The sequence below is a fragment of the Gavialis gangeticus genome, unplaced genomic scaffold (assembly GCF_001723915.1).
Source record: "Gavialis gangeticus isolate Ggan-Ray unplaced genomic scaffold, GavGan_comp1, whole genome shotgun sequence".
Classification (NCBI taxonomy): domain Eukaryota; kingdom Metazoa; phylum Chordata; order Crocodylia; family Gavialidae; genus Gavialis; species Gavialis gangeticus.
The window spans coordinates 160,068,308-160,094,557 of record NW_017729024.1 but is presented as its reverse complement, the minus strand read 5'-3'; the positions used below and the strand labels follow the sequence as shown (position 1 = coordinate 160,094,557).

At 44.7% G+C, this 26,250-nt stretch overlaps 1 protein-coding gene and 1 long non-coding RNA gene across 3 annotated transcripts in view; one reads left to right on the top strand and one right to left on the bottom strand.

Annotated features, from left to right (window-relative positions):
* Nucleotides 1–8,747, top strand: part of LOC109297904 — a 10,103-nt gene extending 1,356 nt beyond the window's left edge. The window contains exon 3 of the long non-coding RNA XR_002097462.1: nucleotides 8,733–8,747. This is a non-coding gene — a long non-coding RNA (uncharacterized LOC109297904). The remainder of the gene's footprint in view (nucleotides 1–8,732) is intronic.
* The window catches only part of PRLR (prolactin receptor), a 210,787-nt gene that overhangs the window by 176,072 nt on the left and 8,465 nt on the right, over nucleotides 1–26,250 (bottom strand). Inside the window, exon 2 of one of the 2 annotated variants that reach the window (XM_019517974.1) lies at nucleotides 21,504–21,588. The exons of the other annotated variant lie outside the window; for it this stretch is intronic. The gene's annotated coding sequence lies outside the window, so the exon portion shown is untranslated. The remainder of the gene's footprint in view (nucleotides 1–21,503; nucleotides 21,589–26,250) is intronic. 2 annotated transcript variants of the gene reach the window in all.

Here is a 26,250-nt window from a genome sequence, read left to right as displayed (position 1 = left end):
TGAGAGGTGTCTGTGAGGGACAGGGGAATGCCTGCTTAGTAGAGAGTGGGGAAGGGATGGGTGGGGGGGAGGGCAGAAACCAGGCAGATGCCTGCAGAGGCTACAGGAGCTGTAGGCAGGGAGCAGAGGGGAGGGACCAGCCTGGCTGTGGAGTAGAGAGCCCTGCCCAGCCCAGAGAGCATGCCAGCATGCTGGGTGTGGAAAAGACTTACCTGAGATAGAGCAGAGGCGGCGGGACGCCACACCGGGAGATAAAAGGAGCCGCCATGGGAAAATACAAAAAGGAAAAAAAAATGCCTGAGCCTGAAGAAGCTGGGGCCAACAGTCCCATTGGTGTGTGCCGGGATCAATTGGGCAGCCAGACCCCCGGATCCAAAATAAAAAGCCCAGTGGAAGACAAGTGTGTGTGGGGGGGGATGGGGACCAGAAGTGGCATCCCCAGCTGGCCCGGGGGGGCCTGAGAATGCAAGCAGTCCCAGTGAGGGGACCTGGTGGTAACCCTGGGAAAGGGTCTCTACTATAACTCAGGGCCAGAGAGGGCCCAGGGATTTGGCTACAGAGCCCGTGTGGACCAAGGAAGCCAGCAGCAGAGATTGGAGCCCAGCAGGACTTGGTGGAGCTGGGATACAGGCAAGACAGATGGGTGGCAGGTCCCAAGCCCGGGGCAGAGGCGACGTGTTGGGGGACAGACCAGTACTGAGGCCAGACAGCGCATAATCGGAAAGGAAGTAGGCCGGAAGAAATGCTCAGGATAATGACAACTCCCACATCCAGTGGCCATCGTATTCCAGGAACCGGAGCACCAAAGATGGCACAGGACATCAGCCTCAACAACACAGGTGACAACATCAAGGTTGGTATTAGGTGGGGGGTAGGGGAGGTTGGAGCCCCACAAAGGTGAAACAGCAGGAATGACCCAGGGGAGACACTAAGGGGAGATGGGACAAAAACATCATCCTCCCAATCTGAAGGCAATCATCATCAAAGACGTGGCAGGCAAGGCCCCCTGGTGAACTGACCTGAAGTCATTCCAGTGACCCAGGTGTTCATCCCTAAGAATAACGGTAAGGCTAGAGAGGAATCCCCATATGAGACACACTGGAGAGAGACAAGGCAGACTACGCTGGGGGAGTCTGGCTTATCTTAAACCAACAAGGGGTCTAGGACAGACATTGCATAAACTGGTTTGAGCCGAATCAGTTAAGTCTGATACTACATTCAACCAGGTTTATCTCAAACTGGTTTCAGCCATTGTCAGACTGGTTTATGTGCACTGAACATCTGTTCTGTTACAAATTTAAACCAGTTTCTGATCACTTAAACTGTTTTATGTGTAATTTCTGTCCCTAGCCTTATAGCTGAACTGTCTATCTGTTGGCTCAGATTGTCAAGTATGACTTGCAATAAACTTAGTTTCTTTTTTTACTTTTTCAGTTCAGTGCCTTCAATTTGTGTGAGGAATGTAGTCTCATGACTTCCTCCACCAATAGAAGAGGAGTGGGAAAAAGAAACTGGTGATTTCTAGTCACAGTGAAAGTCAATCATTTAACCTGATAAACAAATATAGCTGTAGCAAACTTCAAGCAAAGGAGTTTGCTTTCAGGCAGTCTCTTACAAAACAATGGGTAGAAAGTAAAATGCGTCTAAAATAGGCATACTAATGTCCTCTGTAAATTCTACTATAATACAAGGACATCAAACCCATCAGGCCCTGTGGGCTGGATGAGATGCAGAGAGATCATTTGCAGCCCAGATTGAATCCACAGGTTAGCCCTATGCACCAGATCCAGTATGCACACCAAACCAGGCTCATGCATCACATATATTGTGCAGGGCCAGGGCTGGTGGGCTCTGCATGCAGCATGAGGGCCAATTTGGGGCATACCACATATAGCATGTAGGTCCAGCCTGAAACCTATCAGTGGCACCGCTGGTTAGGTGATAGGGCTCCATGGGCCAGATCCAGCCAATGGGCTGTATCTTTGATATCCAATTTCTTTTTTATTGCAGAGAATAGTCCCTATATTCTATCATAGTTAGGTGGCAGCAGTTAATATTAGTACCATTGATAGTAGTTGAAATTGTGTTTTTCCTACTCTTAAATTGCTGGTATCATTATTAAGCTTCTGGAAGCCAAGAAAGGAAGATAAGTGGGATCAGTGGGAAGGGAGCAAACTAAAAGATGTGTAGCTCTGTGAGATGAATGCTGCCCTGGAAGGGAGAAAACCATGGTTCTAACCTGAATCTTTGTTCCCTATGGGACAGAAGCTTCTTCAATATTCTCTACCCATTTACCAAATTAATATTAAATATAAAGTGCAGCTTCAACATTATCTAGCGAGGGAAGCAGATGATACCTGACCTGGGGCTTGGTGGGTCAAATAGGCTATGAAGTAAAAAAATGGTAGGTTCAAATCCTGGGCGAGGGGTGTTGAACCTGGATGAGTACTTTAACTACTCAGTTATTGTAGCTAAAACAAGGAAGGTTTGCTATTGCCACTGGCCATGAGTGTTTGCCAGGCAGAATTTTGTGATTTACATACCCAGCATACATAGCTGCTTACCTGCCTGGCCAGTGTGAAGCCTACCTACTCAGAAGCTGTGTGGATGCTTGCAACAAATAAAACAGAATAGGATTGCAAACTGTGTGTAAATTCCCAAAATAGCCATGAGCAAGACTAGAAAACTGCTATCTGACAGTGTAAAGTGAAACAGAATTCTGCTCCTAATGAATCTGAAGATGACACCAAGCTGGATGGGATAGCAGATACTTTGGAGGATAGGACTGGGATTCAAAATGACCTTGAGAGAAATGGTCTGAAATTAATCAACTTCTGGAGTCCTTCCACCCCTGCACTAAGATCATTTATGCCACATGGGACAAGAGCTATTTAGGATGGAACAATCAAATGCACAAATACAAATCAGGGAATAACTGGCTAGGCTCCACCATGGGTTTGGGTCAAACATAAACAGAGGACAGGACAAGAAATAACAGTTTTAAATGCAGTAAAGGACATTTAGGTTGGATATTAAAACAAACTTTCTAAAGATGTGGGTAGAGAGGTTGTGGAATCCCCATTACTGGGGAGGATACAGCAGGATAGACAGACACATGCTTGGACTGGTTAGACAGCATTGATCTAGGATATGACCGTGGTATGGCCTAGATTGCCTCCCGAGGCCCCTTCCAGCCCTATTTTTAATGAAGGGTTGTTACATTGTATTTAGCGGTCTCTCTACCGGCCTAGAATATAAATAATGTATTAAAAGCTAGCAAACACAAGATTAAAAACCCAAGCTTTTCAAAGCGTGCAAAGCTTGAGGAGAATGAACAATGAATGTCTTGTATTGTTAAGACCAGATTTTAAACCTCTCTCTTACACAGATGAAAAAACCCCCTCAGAAATTCAATGGGAGAATATGTGTACATGTTCAAAGTGAGCAAAATATTCATTCTTTCCTTTTATATAACAGAGTTTCTTTTGCATTACTATTTGCTTAGCAAGATAAGATTATCTCTGATTTCCATGTTCCTTGATGTCTCCTGAATAGCCCATATTTATGAATCTCAAATGGTAAGATACATTTCTATCTCCCTGCAGGTGTAAATAGACTTGCTCCTGTTCAGTATTCTCCTGGGCTAGGGACAGAAGTTACACATAAACCGGTATAAGTAATCAGAAACTGGTTCAAACTGTAACACAACACAAGTTCAATGTACATAAACCACTTTCAAAATGGCTGAAACTAGTTTAAGATAAACCTGGATAGATATAGTATCAGATTTAACTGATTTAGCTTAAATTGGTTTACTGAACTTTTGTCCTAGATGCCTTCCAGATTCAAGTTAACTCACAGCCCCGCAGCATCTGAAGATGCTTTGTATTGCCCCCCACAAGTCCTCCTACACACAGGATAGGGGAGCTTGTCCCCAGCTGTCTGCTTCAGCCAAACAGGGAGGCATACTCTAGCACCCCTTAGCTTCTGGCCTGAGCCACTGCAGGCATGTGGCTGCATTTCCAGAATCAAAAGTGAATGTCTTCACTTGTTTATGGATTCAGTCCATACAGCTTAGACTAACCTGCGAAGACTGAATTGATTCAGCCATGGGCTTTTTAACTGTCTGTACCTAGCCCTAGTGACTCAAGTTTACTTACCGTGCTTTCCTGCATACATGTCCTTTTAAAATATTATGTACAGATTAGCAGAGGTAATTTACAGTAACAATATTTCCAGAAATAGCCCTTTCTGCTACTAGAATATTTCAGGTTTACTGTTATCCTCTGTCCCGGGAAAAGACAAGGAAAAAGTAACAAGACGTACTCACCGGCAACAGGAGACACAGCACAGCAGGGGTGGAAAGAAGAGCCTGCACGGCTCATCAGCCGCCTCTTTATCCAATTAAGGCCAGCCGGTGACGTCAGCCCCGAACGCCGGCCAGCAAGGATAAAAATGGCGGCTGATGCCGCGGAGGAACAAGGAGGAGAAGGAGAGAGCATCAAGGAAAGGGGGTTGCAGCTGCCTTTGGGAGGGAAGAAGATCTTCCCCACAGGACCTGCAGAGCCCGACAAGCTGGGGCTGGACCCAAACAATGTGGGGCGGAGCGCCCTGCTGGGAGCATGGACAGAAAGGTGGGTGAGCGGCAGGCACTCTGGACCTGAAGACGGAATCAGAGATGCAACCGACACTCGAGCGGATTCCAGATGGGAGTATTGGGATGACCAGGGTGAGAAGGAAGTCATGCCAGAGGGAAAGACCCGAAGGAGAGCCCCGAGGGGGTTACTATCGGAGCGAGTATCGCCGCCAGTCCCGGCCAGGTCGACGGAAGAACGGGAGTGAATCCCAGAGGCAACAGGCAGTAAGAATGTCCCCAAGCTACAGTAAGGGGAAGAATAGTAAGGGGACAGGGTGTAGCCATGTCAGGAGGTGGCTCATCTCTTTCGTATTTTGTTGACAAGTTTCTGTTTTGTTGCCCTGTGTGAAGGGGAAGAGTAGAGGGTATTGCGAGCATCCCTGAGGAATGGGGCCAAGGGAGAGCCTCGGAGGTTTTTTTTTTCTGTTTCCCTGAAAGAAGAGGTAGAGGCAGGGAAGGCATAGGGGCAGGCCTGCGTGGGCAAACCTGACTGCGGGCGACAAGTGCGCAGGCATCCAGCTGTGGGATGCAACTCCACGAGAGGGGACAAGGCTGACACAGGGACAACTTACACAAGGAGGTGTGAGGCTGGGGTGTAGGGGTGGCAGAGCCCCATGAATGACCGCTGCGCAAACCACAGGCCAAACCCAACAACCAATCCCATCCACTGAAGAACAACAAGTCTATACAATGATTAAAAATATCATGTATAACGGAGTACCAAGAGTTTCAACCTTGTTTAACAGAATCCACCCCATCTTGCAATTAGGGTCCCATTTATGGTCCTGTTCCTTCTAAAAATTAAGTGTTGTCTCTGATAGACTATATCACCATTAGGTACCAAATATGAAGGAGGAGAGAGCAGCACCCCAAGGAGATGCTTCCTTGCCATGCCCTCAGGTTGTACATTAAGGTACTTATGGAGTTTAAGGGTCATATCCACAAGAACACTTACGCACCTACAGCTGGTGCCAGGTGCTCCTGCCCATTCTTAAAAACAGCCCAGTGGTTTAAGTATTCCCCCAAGAACTGGGAGATCAATGTTCTGTACCCTTCCCAGCCTAAGAAGGTACCTATACACATGCGGTGAGGCACTCCAAAGTGCTGTAATTACAGCGTGTCACAGGAGACTTGATTAATCACCAGGGAGGACTATACTTCGGTTGCTCGGGGCTGCAGGGGGACGGTCAGGAAGGTCAAGGCGGAGATGGAACTGGGACTAGCTTCCTGGATCAAGGACAACAAGAAGTCCTTTTCTAAATACATAGGGGGCAAAAAGAAGTTACTGGATAACACGGGGCCTCTGCAAGACACACTAGGAAATCTGGTTGTCACACCAGAAGACAAAGCTAACCTATTTAACAATTTCTTTGCCTCCATTTTCCTGAGCAGGGACCGGATCAGCCTCCCCACTGGGACCCCCTCAGGCCCCAGGGGAGGCGCACCCAGGCCAAGAGTCAGTGAGGATCTAGTCAGGGAACTTCTGTAGGGACTGGACGTATTTAAATCAGCTGGTCCTGACAATCTCCACCCCAGAGTGCTGAGGGAATTAGCAGGGGCCATTGCAGGACCCCTGGCACAGCTTTACAAGCACTTGTGGTGCTCTAGTGTGGTGCCAGAGGACTGGAAAAGGGTCAATGTGGTACCCATTTTCAAAAAAGGGAGAAAGGAAGACCCAGGAAACTATAGGCCAGTTAGTCTTACCTCGACCCTGGGTAAGCTTTTTGAGAGAATTATCCTGGTGCATGTCCATGAGGGGCCACCAGGGGAGATTATGCTTAGGGGCAAACAACATGGGTTCATTAGAGGCAGGTCTTGTCAGACCAAGCTGGCCTTCTATGGTGGCCTTCTATGACCAGGTCACCAAATCCTTAGACACAGGGGTAGCAGTGGACTTAGTCTTTCTGGACTTTAGGAAGGCCTTCAACATGGTCTCTCACCCCATTCTCATTAAAAAACTGGGGGACTGTGGCATCGACACCCATACAGTCAAACGGGTCACTAACTGGCTGGAGGGCCGCACCCAGAGAGTGGTGGTGGATGGGTCATTTTCGACCTGGAGTGATGTGGGTAGGGGGGTCCCCCAGGGCTTGGTCCTCGGGCCCACCCTGTTCAACATCTTCCTTAGTGACTTGGACGAAGGGGTAAAAAGCACCCTGTTCAAATTTGCAGATGACACTAAGATGTGGGGGGATGTGGGTACGCTAGAAGGGAGGAATAGGCTGCAATTGGGCCAATACAGGTTACAGGGGTGGGCAGATGAGAACAGGATGGGTTTCAACACTGACAAGTGCAAGGTGATGCACCTGGGGAGGAACAACCAGCACCATACCTACAGGCTGGGGAACTCCCTTCTCATCAGTGCAGAGGCAGAAAAGGATCTTGGAGTCATTATTGATGCCAAGATGAACATGGGCCGGCAGTGTGGGGACGCAGTCAGGAAGGCCAACCATACCTTGTCATGCATCCACAGATGCATCTCGAGGAAGTCCAAGGAGGTGCTCCTTAGGCTGTTGAAATCACATACGGTGTCCTTGGCTGGTAAAGTGTACATCAAGTTGTAAATAAATTCTTAACACATAAGGGGTAAATGGGATTTAGTTTTGTGCTTCACTGAAATAAAATATATTCCCTTGCGTGTGATGTGGCTAACCATCCAAAACAGACCCTCAGATTCCACTTTTCTGAAACTTAAAGTCAAAAAACCCCAATCCTTTAGGACTGAACCCCAGCACAGAACACACAGCAAATGTAGCAAGTGCTCAGCACTATATGATGAAGTATCAGTTACCTAATAGACATAAATTAGTCAGCACCAAACAAAACATCTTAGTTTTGTCCCTTATGCAAAAGTCTTTGAAGCACATTCCTTCCTCAGTCCAGATGAACATATTATGATAACAGTAACGGCAGGAGCATTTGTATATATGTGGTAGATGAGGGAAATCCATAGGAGCTATATACCTAATATATAAACCAGATCCTGAAGCACTTAGTTAATTAGTACTTTCTCAGACAAATACTCCCCTTGGAATTGATTATGCAATCAATTATTTGTTTTCTACTTGCTTCTGGGAGTGCTCTTATGGTGTGAGGCCTACATTTTGTGGCCCTACAATGACTGCAGGATCAGACCCACTGATCATTATGTAATTTAGTGAGTGGGTGGTTATTACAGCAACTCAAAGAATGTGACAGCATGTTATAGACCACTTAAACATTATAGGAAATGTACGGCCTTCTGAAATCCATTACACAGAATGTAAGGTTTGGGGAGGAAGATGGACAATCTCAGAAATTTCTGATAGCTATTAAGGTGCAGGGCAGAGAATTATATATATCTTTAACAGGAATGAATGAGTGGTTAAAAAAATTAGGATGTCTTACTTTTCCTCTGTGTGAACTCAACACGCTGCAGGGTTCAACTGCCCAAGGATTTGTGTGCCAATTTCTAGAGGCTCGCAAAAAAGACTAGACATTTTACTTCAAATAGTATAAAAAATGGAGTGCATGTGGATCACATTAAAGTCAACATAGGATGCTGCATAGACACTGCACAGTGAATGGCAAACCAGTTCTGCTCAGACTGAAACTCTTGAGTCATTTTGCTTACAGAAAAGTTGTGCAAAATGGAAGGTGGGGAGTTATGGTCCCACAGACCACATGTTATCAACAAATACATGTACTTTCAGTGGGGCCATCCCCGGACAAATTTTTTGACCTCTGTGTATTGTGGTAGCAGAAAAACTCCTTTAAAAGCTGTAAGGATGTTATCCTGCTCTTCCTTTGCATCTCTGATTTCAGCCTAACACAGTTAACCACCTTTCTGCTTTTGTATATCTCAGCTTAACAACTTGTGTTGACTTAAGTATATCTTCCAGAGAAGCATCCATACTTGATTTGAAGACACCCAGAGATGTAGAATTCATGTCCTTTGGTAACTTATTGTAGTGGTTAATCACCCTCAATGTTAAATACTGAGACTAGTTTCTAATTTGATTTAATTTAGCTGGAGCCTTCATGGGTGTGTCCCAACCTGCATGCATGTGCAGTTTGCAGCACCTCAAACCTATTTGACATGCCACAAACTACACAGGGTGCATGTGCACCCATTCATTGCACTGCTAATTAGGAGCATGGTGGGGGTTTTTGACACTGGGAGATCCCAATGTAAAAAAAAAAGACACTGTTAAAAAAAAAAAGTGGTGCGGGAAGCAGCAGCATGCACCACCAGAAACAGCCTGGCTGGCTGACACTGCACATTCAAGTGTTTCCCATACTGCTGCCTTGCAGCCAGGGGATTTTTTTTTGACCCATGGAGATCAGAAAAAAAGTGGGGTGGCACACATGGAGGCAGCATGTGTTACCCAAAACTGGAGCTTTTCTGGCTGGAGCCAAGCTCCAGCTGCCGGCCAGGCTCCAAGCTGCAGGAGCACTGAGGCTGCAGCTTCCCTAGCCCCCAGGACCCCAGGTAAGACTGTTGGGGCCAGCACAGTTGTTGGCCCCAGCCTCCACTACCCCACCTGGGGCAACTTGCTGTGTGTCAGAGGCCGCATGGCATAGATGTTCCCTGGGGACAACTAGCAACAGCACAAGGTGTGCCGCTGCTAGTTTTCCCTGGGGAGCCAAAGTCTGTCCTCATCTGGACATGACCATATGTACCAAGAAGCATTACCATAGTGAGCCAGATTGCTTAGTCCTATCTCTACAATTACTCAGTCTCCCAAAGCAATAACATTTGCCTGAAGAAGGAATGACTAAAATGTAGTTTAGCATTGTGAGCTCAAGCCATCTGCTGGAGTAGGCAATGAAGTCCTGAGCAAGGTTGACTGGGTTTGCTGCTGTAATAACAGTGGCCAGCTACCTAGTTTTGGATAGGTAAAAAGTACAAAACCCTAAAGGTTTTACCACTCTATTTTTCCTTGCCCTTTGATCCATTGGGGCAGATCCTCAGTTGATATAGAGCAATACAGGTCCATTGACTTTGGAAGAACAACTTGTCTAATCCTCCAGATTCGGGAGTGGCCTGTTTACTTTAATAGCAATTTGATGGATCAAATGATTTAATAAATATGAACAGGAAACTCATAATTTGTCCTGTGTCTACTAAGTACCTCAAAAATGTCTTGATATTGTTTTGTTTCCTCTTGACATTATTCACATAGCTTGTTAAAACTTCAGTCACTTAACAATTAACTGAACTATGTAAACATGAGTACACAGGATTATATAAACTAATGCTAGACTGTTACCTCAGACCTGGGTACAGTACAAAAGATCTTCTAAATAAGTGCAATAATGAATCTGGGTGTGGTACATTAAGTTTCTGATTATCACTTCTTACTCCAATATAAAAATAGTTAATGCATATTTGAAATACTGAAACAAATACAGGGATTTAAAAAACTGCATTCCACCAGTACCTACCCCTCTAAACATGAAAGCCCAGAGATATGGTCACCTGCTCCTTAAAAACAAAAAACTCAACAAAGCTCCAAGATGGAAAAAAAATTAAAGTCCTTAGGAGAATTCTTTCCTTTTAAAGCATTGAAAAAAATGAGGAAGTTTTACACAAATTCTTCAGGGCATGGACTGCTTTTTACTCTATATTTGTACAGCACTTACAATGAGAGTTAAAACTGATTTGTCCTTTGGGGAGTTACCACAATACACACACGCACCACATATTAACATTCAAGGACTTGGCATTAAAGTTAGTGCACTTGGCAGTAAAGTTAGTTCCAAGTCCCTGCAGCCCTGTCATGTGCCCCTAGTGGTTGGGCAGACCCAGCACTAAAGTTAGTACCAGGTCGCATCTACACATGCATTAATGTGCTTTAACTAATCACACCTAAATTTGATACCTGGATTTGCAGATATCAAATTTAGACATGATTAGCCTAATTTTGCCATTTTAATGTGAATAACGGGCATGCACTTGTAGACACACATCCATAATGAGCGTTAAATTAAGCTACTGTGCATTAACACGTCTCACGTAGATGTGTCCTCTGTGTCAGAGGACTGTATTAGTAAACCTCCCAGAATTGTTTATATATACATACAAATATATATGTGTATATATGTGGCAGAGTAGGGGGTGCTCCTGCATTAAGCCACCGACATCACTGCACCCGACCATCTTCCAGGCTCCGAGTGCCTCCCTGGGGCACCTCACGTCTGGCTGACCCCCTTCCTGGAGCACACCCACTAGCCTGGGGGTAACACTGCTATCACCCAGGGATGGGGTTGATTCTGGCTCTATGCACCCTGGGAAACACAGGCCTAGTAGCCCTCAAGGGTACTTGATTCACTTGAAGAACTTGGGATGCTTCCCTCAGTCGGAAGTAAAAGTAGTGGTCTCCCTTAGTCAACCAAACCAAGGGGACCCCAAGGCATAATCTAGACCCACTCCCAATAAGTCTCCCACGCTAGGTACAAAGGAGAACTTTATTGGTTACAAGGGGTAGTGTTGGAATAGGATACAGGGTAGAGCAATATCAGAGAAATCCCATAAAGCAAACTGGCATGGCTGGGTAGCCTTTGATCATGCATTTGAGTTACTGCAAGCTATGTATCTAGTTAGATCTCAGGTAACTTACTCACAAGTATCATCCAGAGGCAGGTGGAGATTCCCTCTGGAGGCAGGTAGTTTCCTGATCATGAGTTTTGAGAGAGAGAGCAAGTTTCAGATGGTTCAGCTCTTCTCTGTCTCTGAGTCTTCCTCATGGCTGCTGCCCCCTCCTCCTGGGCAGTCCTTAACTTATATAGCCCTTGTGACCTCATTTACCTGGTCCAATGGAGGCCAGCACCTGTTGGCTATCAGCCAACCAATTTGAAATGCATCACTAGTTGCTGGGCAGACTGGCAGTTCCTAGCTCCCCAGGGAGCAAGCCCCGCACCCAAGTATATGATGCCAGTCACATAGGCAGAGGGAGCAGGTTTCCCCCCTCCCTCAGGAATGTATCCAGCTCAGGTTACCTAAAGAGATAGGGTAAGGTGTGTATCCTCTGCTGGTCCCATCTTAACCAAACTGTTACAGAGCAGAGTTTTTGGGGAGAAAAAGAGGTGGCCTTCTGCCACAATATACATACATACATATATGTATTTGTTTGTATACATATGCAAATGCAGTTACCAGATTTAGGCGTGATTAATTAAAGCACATTAACACACAGATAGACGTGACCTGGTACTAACTTTAGTGCTGGGTCTGCCCAGCCACTAGGGGTATATGGCAGGGCTGCAGGGACTTGGCACTAACTTTACTGCCAAGTGCACTGACTTTAGTGCCAAGTCGCTGCATGTGTAGACACCTGCCAAAATCACTTAATGAGCATTAAATTTAGTCATGCTTAAATGCACATGTAGACATACCCAGAATAAAATAATTCATCCCTGATGTCTTTTAGTGAGTCATAATAGGATCAATTTGGCCTCTGCAGACTTGAAGATTACATGGTTAATAGTTCTCAAATACAAAACATACCTGTAAATCAGTGTTACATTTAGTACCTCTCCAAGGGACTCTCTGAATTAGCTTCAACTAGACTTTTGAACGAATTGTGCTTTATATTCCCCCCACAGACCTTACTGTTTGGTGCCATGTCCTTGTTTATTGTATCATGTGCTCTGCCTTTGCAATTCCCTGTCTCGGTGGATAAGAAAGTGTTCTTGGTTGTCTGTAAAGCCAAGATAAAACCTTGCCTATATACTTTGAGGGATTTATTTCAGACCACTAAGGAAATCTTCACTAAGAACAATCTTCTCCTTACCAGCATTAATAAGTAAGGAACTGCTTACTTGCAGATGTAGTTAGGGATCTTCTGGAAGTGCTAGACATTTTTAAATCTGCAGGTCCAGATGCCAACCCAATAGTGTTGAGGGAGCTGGCAGGGGTCATCACGGAGCCCTTGGCCTGGCTGTATGAGCATTCATGGTCATCTGGCCAGGTGCCAGGGGCTTGGAAACTGGCTAATGTGGTCCCAATTTTCAAGACAGGGAGGAAGGAGGACCCAAGTAACTATAGGACTGTAAGCCTCACCTTGGTGCTTGGGAAGATCTTGGAGAGAATCATCAAGGAGCACATCTGTTGGGGGGCCTGCAGGGGAGATCATGCTCAGGGGCAATCAGCATGGGTTCATAAAAAGCAGGTCCTGCCTGACCAACCTGATTGCCTTTTATGACCAAGTAACTAAATCCTTTGATGATGGTGTTGCCGTGGACATAGTCTTTTTAGACTTTAAGAAGGCCTTTGACACTGTCTCTCACCCCATCCTCATCAATAAATTAAGTGACTGTGGCATTGATGCCCGCACAGTTGGATGGGTAAAAAATTGGCTGATGGGGTGCACCCAGAGAGTAGTGGTGGATGGGCTGTACTCAACCTAGTGAGATGTGAGCAGTGGGGTACTCCAGGGGTCAGTCCTCGGGCCCGCACTGTTTAACATCTTCATCAGCAACTTGGACAAGGGGGTGGGAGGCGTGCTGTCCAAGTTTGCTGGTGACACTAAGATGTGGGGCAAGGTGGACACACTTGAAGGGAGAGAGAGGCTGCAAATAGATTTAGACAGACCACAAAAGTGGGCAGACAAGAATAGGATGGGGTTCAACATAGACAAATGCAGGGTGCTGCACCTTGGGAGAAGGAATCCACAGCATACATACAGGCTGGGGAGTTCCCTCCTTGAAAGTACAGAGGTGGAAAGGAATCTTGGAGTCATTTGTTGACTCTAAGATGAACATGAGCTACCAATGCCAGACTGCAGCCAGCAAAGCCAGCCACACCTTGCCATGCATCCAAAGGTGCATCTCAAGCCGGTCCAAAGAGGTGACATTCCCCCTCTATGCGACACTGGTCAGGCCACAGTTGGAGTACTGCATCCAGTACTGGGTGCTGCACTTCAAAAGGGATGTGGCCAGCCTGGAGAGGGTTCAGAGGAGGGCCACCCACTTGGTAAGAGGGCAGCAGGACAGGCCCTATAAGGAGAGACTGAGGGACCTGAACCTGTTCAGCCTCAGCAAGAGGAGGCTGAGGGAGGACCTGGTAGCTGCCTACAAACTCATCAGGGGAGATCAACAACATATAGATAGAGGCCTTTTCTCCCCAGCACCACCTGGGGTGACAAGGAACAATGGTAATAAGCTGACGGAGAACAGGTTTAGGTTAGAGATCAGAAGGCAATATTTTACAGTTAGAGTGGCCAAAATCTGGAACCAGCTTCCCAGGGAAGTGGTCCTCGCCCCTACCTTGAGCAAATTCAAGAGAAGGCTGGATGATCACCTGTCTGGGGTCTTGTGAACCCTGCCTGTGGCAGGAGGTCAGGCTAGATGATCTATTCAGGTCCCTCCTGACCCTAGCTACTATGAAACTATGAAAGTACATGAGCATAGGAAGAGAGAATACTGCCCCCATAATTTGGTTTTCATTTTCTTGTTGACTTACTTTTCTCTACTGTAAAATGCTCCAAAATGTTTGCAATTGTGACTTCTATAACATAAATGACTGACTTATGACAACACATCTTTTCAGCGTCATAAGAGGCAAACACAACGGCACACAAGTGGAAATGGTGTACACACCATCTGCCATGCAGAAGTGATGAATCTGGGCAGACCAAAGGATCAACTGATGCACAGATCCTTCCTTACCCCTGCCCTGCACACTAGAGATATATAAGCCAGGCAGCTTCTGTACCAGAAGAGTATCTGACAGGCACCTCTTGTTAGCTGCCGAGTGAGCAGGGACTGGGCAGGATTCCTGCTACACATCCTCCCATTGCCTGGCCTATCAGGCTGTTAGCTTGATTAATAAATGGAAGGAAACAGGTTTTTATTTAACTACATTTTTAAAGATGCAGCTTGTTTCATTTGAAAATTAACAAATGATAACAAGTGAATGGATTAACTCTGGTTAACCTAAGGACATCTTACTTCTAATTGGAAGAGTGGATTTGACCGAAGGAGCAGCTGACAAGGCAACCATCAGAGGTCACCTGCTGTGAGCCAAGAAACTGACTGAATACCAAGATAAATGACATGGGTCTTTTGGGAGTGGTTCAGGTAAGCAGGGATGAGACAGGATTAGATTCCCATTTGGGGATGGAGAAAGCAGTAATTCTAGTAACACTGGTGTGAAATACTATACACAACTCTCATGAAAACTAGGGACTACACACTCATTAAAATATTAGTCAATCTCCTTGTGCAATAAGGCTCTTGAGAAATGCAGTGGTACATTCTGAAGATTAAACAGAATCTCCAGGCCAACATAGGGGTTCAGGACTCCTACCTGAAAAATTATGCCAAACACCAAAAACAATTTTCTTTCTTTAACTTTTCTTGAGGGTATGGGCATACAAACAATTTAATGCAGCATAATGGGGGTGGGCTTTTTTTAGGTGGTAGCCTCTCTGTATTGACTGACTGTATGTACAATCTTACGCATGCTAAGTGGGTGAGAACCTATTAGGACTCTGGTCTCACATTTCTGGGCCAACTGCTTGAACCACTAGGGCAGTAGTCACCAACCTGGGGATCCTGATCAACAGGTAGATCTTGGAGCCTCTTTGGGTTGCTCATGGGCTGGAGGGACAGCTGGGCATGTGTGCATGAGCACATCTACCACCCCCAGCCCCTGCAGGTCAATCTGTCAGGGAGGGAAGGTGCAAGGGTCAGATCGAGTCCCCCGCAGTGAGCGACTGACCATGCAGTGCAGCCAGGAGCAGGGGAAGGTAAGTAGGACCCCAGCCCAGCTGGGTGGTGGGAGGACTGGAGTCTGGGGGCTCCTCCGGGGGGGGTGTGTGGGGGGGGCTCCCTGTCCATCTCTGTGGGGGCAGAGGTGGCAGAGGCAGCTGCTACTATGCCTCAAGTCCCACTGCAGCTGGGCATATGTGGGCATGGCTCAGCTCAGCAGTGGGGTCTCACATGGGGGTGGCCCCAGCCAGCTGGGTCTGGGAAGATCTGGTCATCCAGGGGTGTGTGGGGGGGTGGGGCTCTCATTGCTGGGTGCAGCCTGGCAGAGGCCCCAGGAGCTTGTGCCCCCCCACTTGTGCTCAGGGCTCAGCAAGCAGTTCACAGTAGCAGCCACCTCAACCTGAGCACAGGTGGAGGCGGCACAGGTCCATGGGGCCTCTGCCAGGCTGCACCCAGGGGCGGGAGTGCCCCCTTCCTCCATGCCCCTGGATGACCAGATCTTCCCAGACCTGGCCCAGCCAGGGCCTGACCCCACTTCTGTGCTGAGCCATGCCTGCCCAGCAGCCAGAGGAACGTGGTATTGGGCCCCGGCCCAGCCAGGTCTGGGACTCTCCATGGCACAGGGGCATGTGGGGGGAGCTCCCTCTGCTGGGCGTAGACCAGTGGAGGACCCAGGGGCCTGTTTCCCTCCCACCTGTACTCAGGACGAGGCAGCTGCTGCTGCCTGCCCACCGCACCCAGAGGCAACATACATACTTGTAGTGAAATTCTGAAATTAGGAAGGCATAATCAAAGGTCTGAAGTGCATAATTATGGGTACACCAGAGGCCATTCTTCCCTCTGATCCCAGAGACATTATGAAAGATCTGGTTGCGGAGATATAACTCTTTGCCATCTAGTGGCTTGAAACCTAGACTGACCATGTTACTCTTCAGTGGATTCTGGTCTGAGTTAATGAAGAAACATTATCAGTACAGGTTAAGCAACTCATCCTGACCTTTTATTCAACTTTCACTTTATGTGCCCAAATTGCACTTACCCTCAGGTCCATTATCTTTCAGAGAAGAGAGAAAACTAAGTTTGTCTACATGGCACAACAGATTACCCTGCACAGATAACTCATCACGCATGACAAAATAATTTGTTGCTCAGCAGAGCTAACTAGACCTGGTGGTGCTTCTATTATCTTGAATATCTTTACACAGCACTGCACAGTGCTGCCTAGATATACTCCAAGAACATGGCAACTTAATTACATTTTGTTTCACTGAAATGAATTTTAACTTCATTGTTCTGCCCATATCCCAAATTAAGAAAATACATGTTTTACCCATTAATTCCCTCTGCAGTTCTAACTGGAAGCAATATTTTTTTTACTCCCTCTTCTGGTCTGTTATACAGGTGCTATTGTGTACTGTAAACAGCTGCTCACTCCCATCTGCTACCTGGAGGGATTTCTCTGTATATGTAGTTTCACGTTATAAAACATTTTGTTTGTAATCCTTGGGAATGAAATACACTGCATACATTTATTTCTTAGGCTTGATGCAAAAGGATCATTTTATTTAAAAGTTATGTTTCTAACTACTTGGTTTCTAAACTGTTTCTTCAAGAGTATATAAAAAATGTAATATTTGAATAAAGATACTTCAGAACATTGGTAACATACATACTTGTAGCAAAATTCTGACATTAGAAAGGCATTAGAGAAAAGGATATTATAAGTCTTCTCTATGATTAGCTTATATGATTGTTTGACAGTTAACTATAAAAACAGAAACAGAAGGTGTGAAATCCAACTGTCTCCTAGCAATCAAAAGTACTAATTGGGCATGTCTACATGTTCACTAATCTGCTGTAGTTACTGTGCATTAAGTTTAGTACTTGGATAATCAAGTACTAAATCAATGCACAGTAACTTACACTACTGCACAGTAGCACCAGCGCATGGGTTTTTAGTGACACTTACTGCTCAGTAGCTTAATACTACTGTGCAGTATCATGTTAACATGGTTTTTGCCTGGCATGCTACTGCACAGTGTTATTAGGCTACTGTGCAGTTAGTGTCTTGTATAGATGCACCCATTGTGTAGGATCATCTACCTGATTTGAGTAGGTGATTCCTGATCAGTGCTCCAGAGTAAAGAAAAATAAAGTTTATATAAAGGTGATATTGGACCAAATTCAGTCCTGACTTCAAATCTGGTGATCAACTGTACCATATTACACATTTGTAAGCATCACCAGGGTTTATCAGCCAATAATATCCACATAGGCAAGTCACTGGTAACCAAATGATTTGCCCTTTTTTCCATCCCTGCAAGGTGAACTTTGCTAAGGTAGGGGAACTTCCAAATGCTGATTTCTCTCTATAGAAAAACATTTCTCTTTACTATATAACCACCATATAGGCTTCAAAATATGTTAATTTTCCAAGACCTGTGCAAGTACCATCTATTCTGAGTACAGACTTGGAAGACAAGACTACAGAACCCTGATTTGAATTTGTGTCTAGCCTAGGGTTAAATAACTAAGCCCAATGTTAACTGGTTATAGGTTACTGGTTATCATTTAGTGTGGGGCAAAGCACAGTCCAGCAGAAAAGGCAGGGGAAGGGAAGCCGTGCGGTGCCCCAGCAGGAACTGGAAGGTAGCAGGGCAAGAGGGAGGGAGAAGTGGGGACTGGGAAGGGGAAGGGGGGATTAGTATCCATAACTAGTCTGTTCCCTCTCTCCCAGCGTACCGGTGGCTTCAGTGAGCTGGGGAAAGCCCCTTGCTGGCTGCTGCCATCCATGGCTTCCCATGGGTTGTATCGTTTGGTGGGGCTTGCTGCCACCTTCTTCCACCCTGTCCCCACATCAAAAGCCCCAGGGAGTAGCTCCCAGCAGCAGCTGTGTCCAAACAGATCTGTGCACAGGGCCCAGCTCCCCACCCTGAGGCAGGTGGCTGTGGCCCCTCCCCCACATTAGAATAGGGTGGGGCAGGTCCCAGCCCAGGGCTCCACCCCCCCGCCGGACTATGTATATGTTATTGGTTAATGATTTAACCAGTATAATTAGAGGAGGTTAAATGGATAATTTTTGAAGTTATATTTATATCCCTAATCTACCCCCCAAATACATATGATGTAATCTGGGGAACCCCCCAGGGTAGAGCTCTGGGTAGGGTAAGCTTAAGCTACCAGGGTAACTTCAGTAATTTAGCACTGGTCAAAGGCAGCTGGCCCACAGTGTTCCAACTCCACAAAGAGTTACTAAACAGGGAAGGTATCCCACTGGAATGAATAAGCAAGTTATGCCCAGATTTGGCCTTGTTTTCTCTTGGATTAATTACTTTTTAAATGCTTTCTTTTATGTTGGTCAATGTTATTACCTTCAGTAAAATTTGATAGTTTGGAAAAAAGAAATGTGTGTGTGTGTGTGTGTATGTGTGTATATATATATATATATATATATATATATATATATGAATGACAGGGAAGATTCTTTAAATGTTTGAATCACACTTTTACTAAAGGACCTACTTCCTCTTATTTAAACCCCTATTTTTCACAAGGTTGACTTAGTTAAAAAAACATACCAATGTATTCCTTTGGAACAGAGTTTCAAGAGGAGGGCTGGAGAATTCATAGGATAATGCCTGACCTATAGCTGTTCTGGGAAATCAGAAATATGCCCATGGGCAAAAACAGTAGGATGTAGACCTCCAGCCTGCAGTGGACAGCCCTCCTCTGCACTGAGCACAAATCTGGGGGGCACATGCCCTCCATGCCTCCTGCAGCAGCAGGGAGCTATGTCCCTTCCCTGTTCCCACGGATGAGCTCCCCGTGGCTCTGTTGCATGAGCCACCCTGGCCCTGGGGTCCCATTCACCCCAGCGCCTGTCCCTTCCCCACTCCATCCCTCACTGTGGGAGCCTCAATCTGCCCCCCTCCTCTTTTCCTCCCCCATGCCCCTTCCCTCCACAGACTTACCTGTAGAGCACTGTTTGTGTGTCTGTACCTGTGTGTGTGTGCGCCTGTCTGCGTGTGTGTCTCTGTCTGCCCCTCACTCCCAAGTCACAGCCCCCCCCCAGCCCTGCTGCTACTCCTCTTTCTGGACCCACAGTACTCCATATCTTGTCAGGGCATGCGGGGATCCCCCCTCCCTGGGCTCCAAGCCCCCCCACACACCCGCAGCCCCCCATACCTTCAGAAATTCCCACCCACACACCACCAACCATACAAAGTACCATAACCTTACATAGTTTTGAGTTTTTAGCTGTGCAATTAAAATCATGATTAATTGTTACTATTTTTTTTAATCACAACTAATCACGATCAAATTTTCAAATTGTTTGACAGCCCTACTAAAAACACTTAAACTCCATACAGTTTCTATTGGAACTGTTCATGAAGTAAGGTATGCTTCATGGTGAAAAAAAGACAGTGCTACTTCAGATACAACAGAAATCACACTGCATTTTTTGTCCCTCTATCTAGCTTCTGCTCCATTGTCCAGTGGAACCTCTCTGCTTTCCTCTTCTCTGTTTAAAAGTACCTTTTTAAGGAGAACCACAATAGCCCAACAACATTTGAGTCAAACTTTGAAATTCTCAAAGTTTGAGTGGGTTTATGGGTTTACGTACTTTTTTATTAAACCGTTGTTCTGAAGTGAATAATCCTTTCTGTAAGAATGGTACCTTATTGCTGCTCAGGGCCACTGGAGATATATCTATGTTACTTATTTACTGTTCCTTGTGAGAATTTGTTTTTAAATTTAAAACATAAACACTGAGCAACCATACCTCTCTTTTCAGCGAGGCAGATTTAACTAGCTACTTCATGTTGCATTATTTGACTTATGTCAAGATGAACTTTACTATTCCACAAAACTCCTCTACTGGATCTCTACATTTTTAAGCACAGCTGATATAGCCAGTGTCCCAACCAACACCTTTCACAGCAATTCTAATATTGACTGAAACGGCCAGGTTTGGGCTAAGTACAGACAGTCGAAATGCCCAAGGAGGAATCAATCCAATCACTGCAGGTTTCTCTAAGCTGCATAGATTGGACTGACAACAAATGGAACGCGTGTTCACTGTTCAGCCGGGGAAGGCAGGCAGATGCCCAGGCTGTGGGGAGCCATGCACTGCAGTGGTTCCTACCACCCCCCACCCCCCCAGCCAGCCATGCCCCCGTGAGTCTCTGCCTTTGACACATGGTGGGAGTGGGGAAAGAGCCCCTCACCCTCGTCGCAACCCCTCTGAGCTTGGGTCTGCCCAGATCAGGGGAGCCCTGTGCCATGGTGGGCCTTCCCCACCCTGGCAGGGGGTGGAGCTGAGCAGCTGGCCTGGTCTCTCATGGCGCAGGGCTCCCTACAGCTGGGCAAACCCCACCCAGGGAGACTGGGGCTGGGGTGGAGGGCTCCTTTCCCCCTTGCAGGTCAGAGGAAGAGACTTGCAGACAGCACAGCTGAGCAGCTAGGCTGGGGCAAGGGAAACTCAGTTGGGCAGACCCAAGCTTGAGGGCAGGTTGGGTTCTGTTCCCCTGCCCAACTTCCCGCTGCCTTGCTGGGCTGACAGATGCAGGCAGGACATAAGATGGGGAGAAGAGGCTATGTTTCCTCAGCTCTGTGACGGGGGGCAGGACTAGCCCACCTCTGCTGGAGCAAGGGAGCACTGATAAAGGCTAGCCTGCCAGCCCTGTGAGGCAGGAGTTAGCTGGGTGCTGCAAACCATCCTGGGATGCCAGGGGACTGTGACCCAAGTTGAATCAGGAGTGGACCTAGAACAGAAGTTTGATAGACTGGTCTAACTTAAACTGGTTAAATCTGATATTACATTGATTCAGATCTATCTTAAACCAGGCTCTGCCACTTTGAAATTGGTCTATATGCACTGAACTTCAATTCTGTTACAGGTTTAGATCAACTGCCAATCACTTATAGTGGTTTATGTGTAATTTCTGTCCCTAACCTTGGTGCTCATTTTGGAGTCCTTTTCTGCATTAATTTTTTAGATTTTTCCATGCATTAACCTCAAGATATTTTTTGTGGATGGATCACATTAGTTGCAACTACAGGTGTGCTTAAGTCATGGAAACTGGAGTGTGAGCCCCTGAACCCAAACTTCTTCAAACCATGCTTTTGGATTTGAAATTCCAGTTAAATGTGTTAGCAGAATAGATCTTACTTGTGAAATTCCAGTCCCAAACTGGATCTGGATCCAATCTTCTCCAGAATCCAGGAGAGGAAGATGTTTCAGTTTGGACTCATCTCTAGTTAAAAACAAACAAAAAATCAGAAGGTAGCCAGTAGCCCATTTCATCTGAGATACTGAACCAGATGACAAAACACAGTTATTTTAGGAATAAAATAGTCAGGCTGTAAAATTAATTTTTTAAAATCCTCTAAAAATTTTATACATAAATGTTTTGAATTATACTTAATAGGCTAAATCAGTAGATAAATATGTGTTTAAAAATAACTCAACTTACAACATTCTGAGTTACAACATTTCGCACTTACATTTATAAATTGACACCCTGTTTCAAGGTCCAGAGGAGTACCACTCACATGGTCAGGGGGCAGCAGGGCAGACCCTACAAAGAGAGGCTACGGGACCTGAACCTGTTCAGCCTCCACAAGAGAAGGCTGAGAGGGGATTTCGTGGCTGCCTGTAAACTAAGCAAGGGAGACCAGCAGGGAAAGGGAGAGACCCTGTTCCCCCGAGCACTACCAGGAGTAACTAAGAATAACAGCCATAAGTTGAATGACAGTAGGTTCAGGCTAGACATCAGGAAGCACTACTTCACAGTCAGGGTGGCTAGAATCTGAAACCAACTTCCAAGAGAGGTGGTGCTTGCTCCTACCCTGGCGGGCTTCAAAAGAAGGCTAGACAATCACCTAGCCAGGGTCATTTCCTGCCCATGGCAGGGGGGTCAGCATCCTTTCCTGCCCATGGCAGGGGGGTCAGACTTGATGACCTGTTCAGGTCCCTTCCGACCCTACTAACTATGAAACTATGAAAGTTTCTGACATCAGTTCTGACTCTACAACATTTGATCCGATGCCATGCCACACCAGCGAACAGGTTTGCTACGTCACCCATCTCCCTAGAGAACATCTGCCCAAACCTCCTTCTTTAAGAAAGCAGACTAGACTCCAGAAAAACCTGCAGCCAAGACTCCGGATAAGACTCCAGCCAAGAACCCTTCAAAAGTCCAACCAAGAGCTCTTCAAAAAGTCCAGCAAAGTCACCTCAAAGAAGTCCTTCCTAATCAATATGGTTGCTATTTACAATACAAATACATTAATGTAGCTATATTATTCATCTATAATTGATGAGTACAAAAGTCTGGGTTATTTTGGTGAAAATAGGGTATCAGGCCTTGGTTCAGGAATCAATCCCCACACTTACAACATTGTTTCCTGTGGGAAAATCAGTTCCAAGTTACAATGTTTTGACTTAAGATGTGGTTTGCAGGAACCGATTGTGTCGTAAGGCCAAGGACTGCCTGTATACAACCTTCAATGCAAATAGATGGCCATATAAGCAATTTATTTATGCCTAAAAAATAATCAAACCAATGCATCCTCATTTTGGCAGCCCTATAAGACTCACAACAGGAAACCACATTAGTAGGCATCAATTGGCATAAATTTTATAGTGATGCAGACCTATGAGTGCATATTTATGATGCCTACTGAGTTTCAAAACTTGCATGAGACTGCCATGAATACGAAATTCAGCTCTATTGTACAGCACTATGTAAAAATTCAAATTGCGCTAGCATCTCTAAAAAAAAAGATCAGAAGATCAATTGTCAAAAACTACGTTAGAAGAGAATTAATACAGTTCAGGTTAGAAATACAATAAAATATATGCAAATTAATTTGTAACTCAAGCATTCTGCCAGCGTTTTAGCAATCACAGTGTTAGTGAGGCAGCAGCATGCTTTATATTAACTACAGTTTTGTAATCACATTACTTATTAAAGGATACATCTTGCTCTCTTCCATAAAACCATGTAAACAGTTTTTTTCAGAAGTAACCTATTCAGTGAGTTCACTGTAAGTTTACAGAATTAAACCACTGGATCCAGATAATTGTGGACCAGAGTGAAATGTCTAGCTCATTGTATTTTGTTCTACAATTAACATTTATATTTAGTCTAATGTAATTTCTACTGTATTTATCCTTTAAAAGCTCTTCAAATTATGGTACTTAATCAAAAAATGATATATTGAAAGTACTAGGAATTGTTTTTTTTAACTACCTTTCCCCCGTTGACAGGTGTTATTTAAAAAATGTTACTGCACCTCATCTTCAGAATCTGTTCACTTGGTCTGATAAATCAGTATTGCCATTACTGTTTTCTTTCCAGATTAAAGTCTGCTTTGTTTGTCAAAAAGCCATTTTAAAACATTTCTGAAGAAGAGAATTATGGTGATACAGACTCTGCTCTCAGTTAAATCAACAGTAACTCCATTAAAGTCATTAGAGCTACCCAAGTTGGTGAAAAGTTAGAGTAGAATCAGGAATAGTGGACTTTAATCTCACACTTTCAAAGCTATCAAACATTAAGTGCAGAGTTCTAAATATTCTTTGCCAAAGAATAAAAAACTCTATAAATAGCCATTTAATTACTGTTTTAGGAAATGAGACTGCATCTGGCAGCTGGATTTGCTAGAATTCTGTTACCAAGATATGGGTCAGAATCAAACCCCCAGATCCTAGCACCATTCATAGCTAAAGACAATAGCATAAGCCAACATCTGTTTCAGAATTAATCCTTGCATTCCCAATACACAGCAAACCAATTATTCAACTTTCTCATTATCTTACTCCTTCCTTCTAAATAGGATTCACGCTGTGATAAGCAGCCTCATTTTTTCCTGATCTTTTCATTCCCTCTGAAACTTCCATCCTCCTTGGTGCAACTAAAAACTAGAGCTGGTTTAAGTCACTGTTTTTTTCAACCCAAATTGTCATAGGGATCATAAGAACATGTGACAAAACTGACAAGAAAAAATACCACATACTCAGGGCTACTATAGATTTTTTCTGAAGTTTAAAAGAAGGGCATTCTGCCTTTTTATATCTCCTCTCTCTGCTCTCTGGCCCCAGAGTGGGTTTCTTGTACTACCCTGCTAACTCAGCATATACAGTATAAGTAACTACAATACATATGTCACTCTTTAATAGGCAGGGGATTTGGAGCCAGCCCTGACAGTGACTCCTTCCTGCGCCAGTTATCTTGGATACGCAACTGAAGTCTATGCAATTTGAAACTAAAACACAGTTAAAAAAACCTATGTCCTAACATAACAGCTTGAATCGAGTTGCTGCTACAAAAGTCACAAGACCAAATTCTACAATGACTTATACCTGTGTTAGTTTCAGTAGTGATAGGGTATAATTTAGCACGAAACATGGGCCTTGCTTTTTTGGTAGTAAGGAAATAAAATAGTAAGGAAATAAAGCAGACAGAGATAAAACTGTAAATACAGTACCACTAATCTTAGTGTCTCCTGAATCCTATCGGTCCTCTGTTTCCAGTTTCACTCAATTTATTTTCATTCAAATGCTGTGCTTGCACAGAAAATCTACATGATTGTATCATGTTTGTTTAGGTGGCCAATTCCTAGTCAACTCCTTTCTGAGAATTAGGGCCTGATCTATGGATCCATTGGCCAGTGGAGACTACAAGACCATACTGTCACTGGATCCCTACAGTTGAGTGGAACAGCCTGACAATGAATAAGGCAATTCTGACAGCAGCCTTTAGTATGGCTGTAAACTTCCCCTTTTTTTTGTTGAGAGACAGATCATATAACCCCCAGCTCACATAAACGTTCCCTGGGACTGCTCATGTGAATGAAGGCTGCAGGAGTATGGGTGTAACTGTGGTCTGACTGAAGTCAGTAGAAAAATTCCCACTGATTTCAACACAGGCAGGATTTTATCTTCTATAAGCAATATTTCACATATCTCTTCTCACAGTAAGGAGCATATATGTTTTGAAATATTAAATGCAAAATCATATGTTGATACAATATTGAGATTACAAGCAAACAATTCTTAGGATAAGGTAAGCTGCCCAGGAATCCTTAGTTGATTTTTACACTTACCCTGTGCATTGTACTTAACATGTAAGCACTTGGGTAAACTTTTTTATCCTTTACCCTTGTGTCCCCCTAGTTCCTCCATCTCTGTTGTCGGATGTCTTCACTTGAGATCCTGATCTTATAGTGGGATGTACTGGCATAAATCTCCGCAACTTTATGTTGACTACAGTTGAACTCATGGCTGCAGGAGTTTCTGTGGCTGGATCCTCATGCATAATCTGACCTTGGGGCTGCATGTTAGTTGAAGCAGGTACCAGGCCTGTTTCAGTTATTTAGATGGTACTCAACACCCTACTGGGCATGGCACAAGTGACTTACTAATAACAATCATTCAGCTATTAACTTCTGCAAATAAAAAAAATGAATATGGAAATGGATGGGAATTATTGCCTCTTTATAATTGACACGACATGAACCGGGGCTGGGAAATCTTTACGTGTTGAAACTTTTTATGAACATACAGTTTATTTTTTCATGTAAGATATCATAAAATATGAAATACTTATTTTGTGCTTCTCTATGTTTAATATTCATTTCCTATCTTAATGCTTCCCTAAACCCAAATGTTTAAAGTTTTTGACTAAGGTATCTTTTTCAAATTCAACACAATCTTTCTCTAATAATTTTAAAGTGTGGGAGTGTACAATACAAATGCTTCTCCAGAATCAGTAGGAAAAATGAGATTTGATATTTTTCAGACATTTAAGTTAAGGAAGAAAAAAAATTAAAATCCTTCCAATGTAAGATGATCTTTTATAGCCTAAATATGTAAAAAAAAAAAAAAAAAAAAGAGAGAAAGTAAAATAACA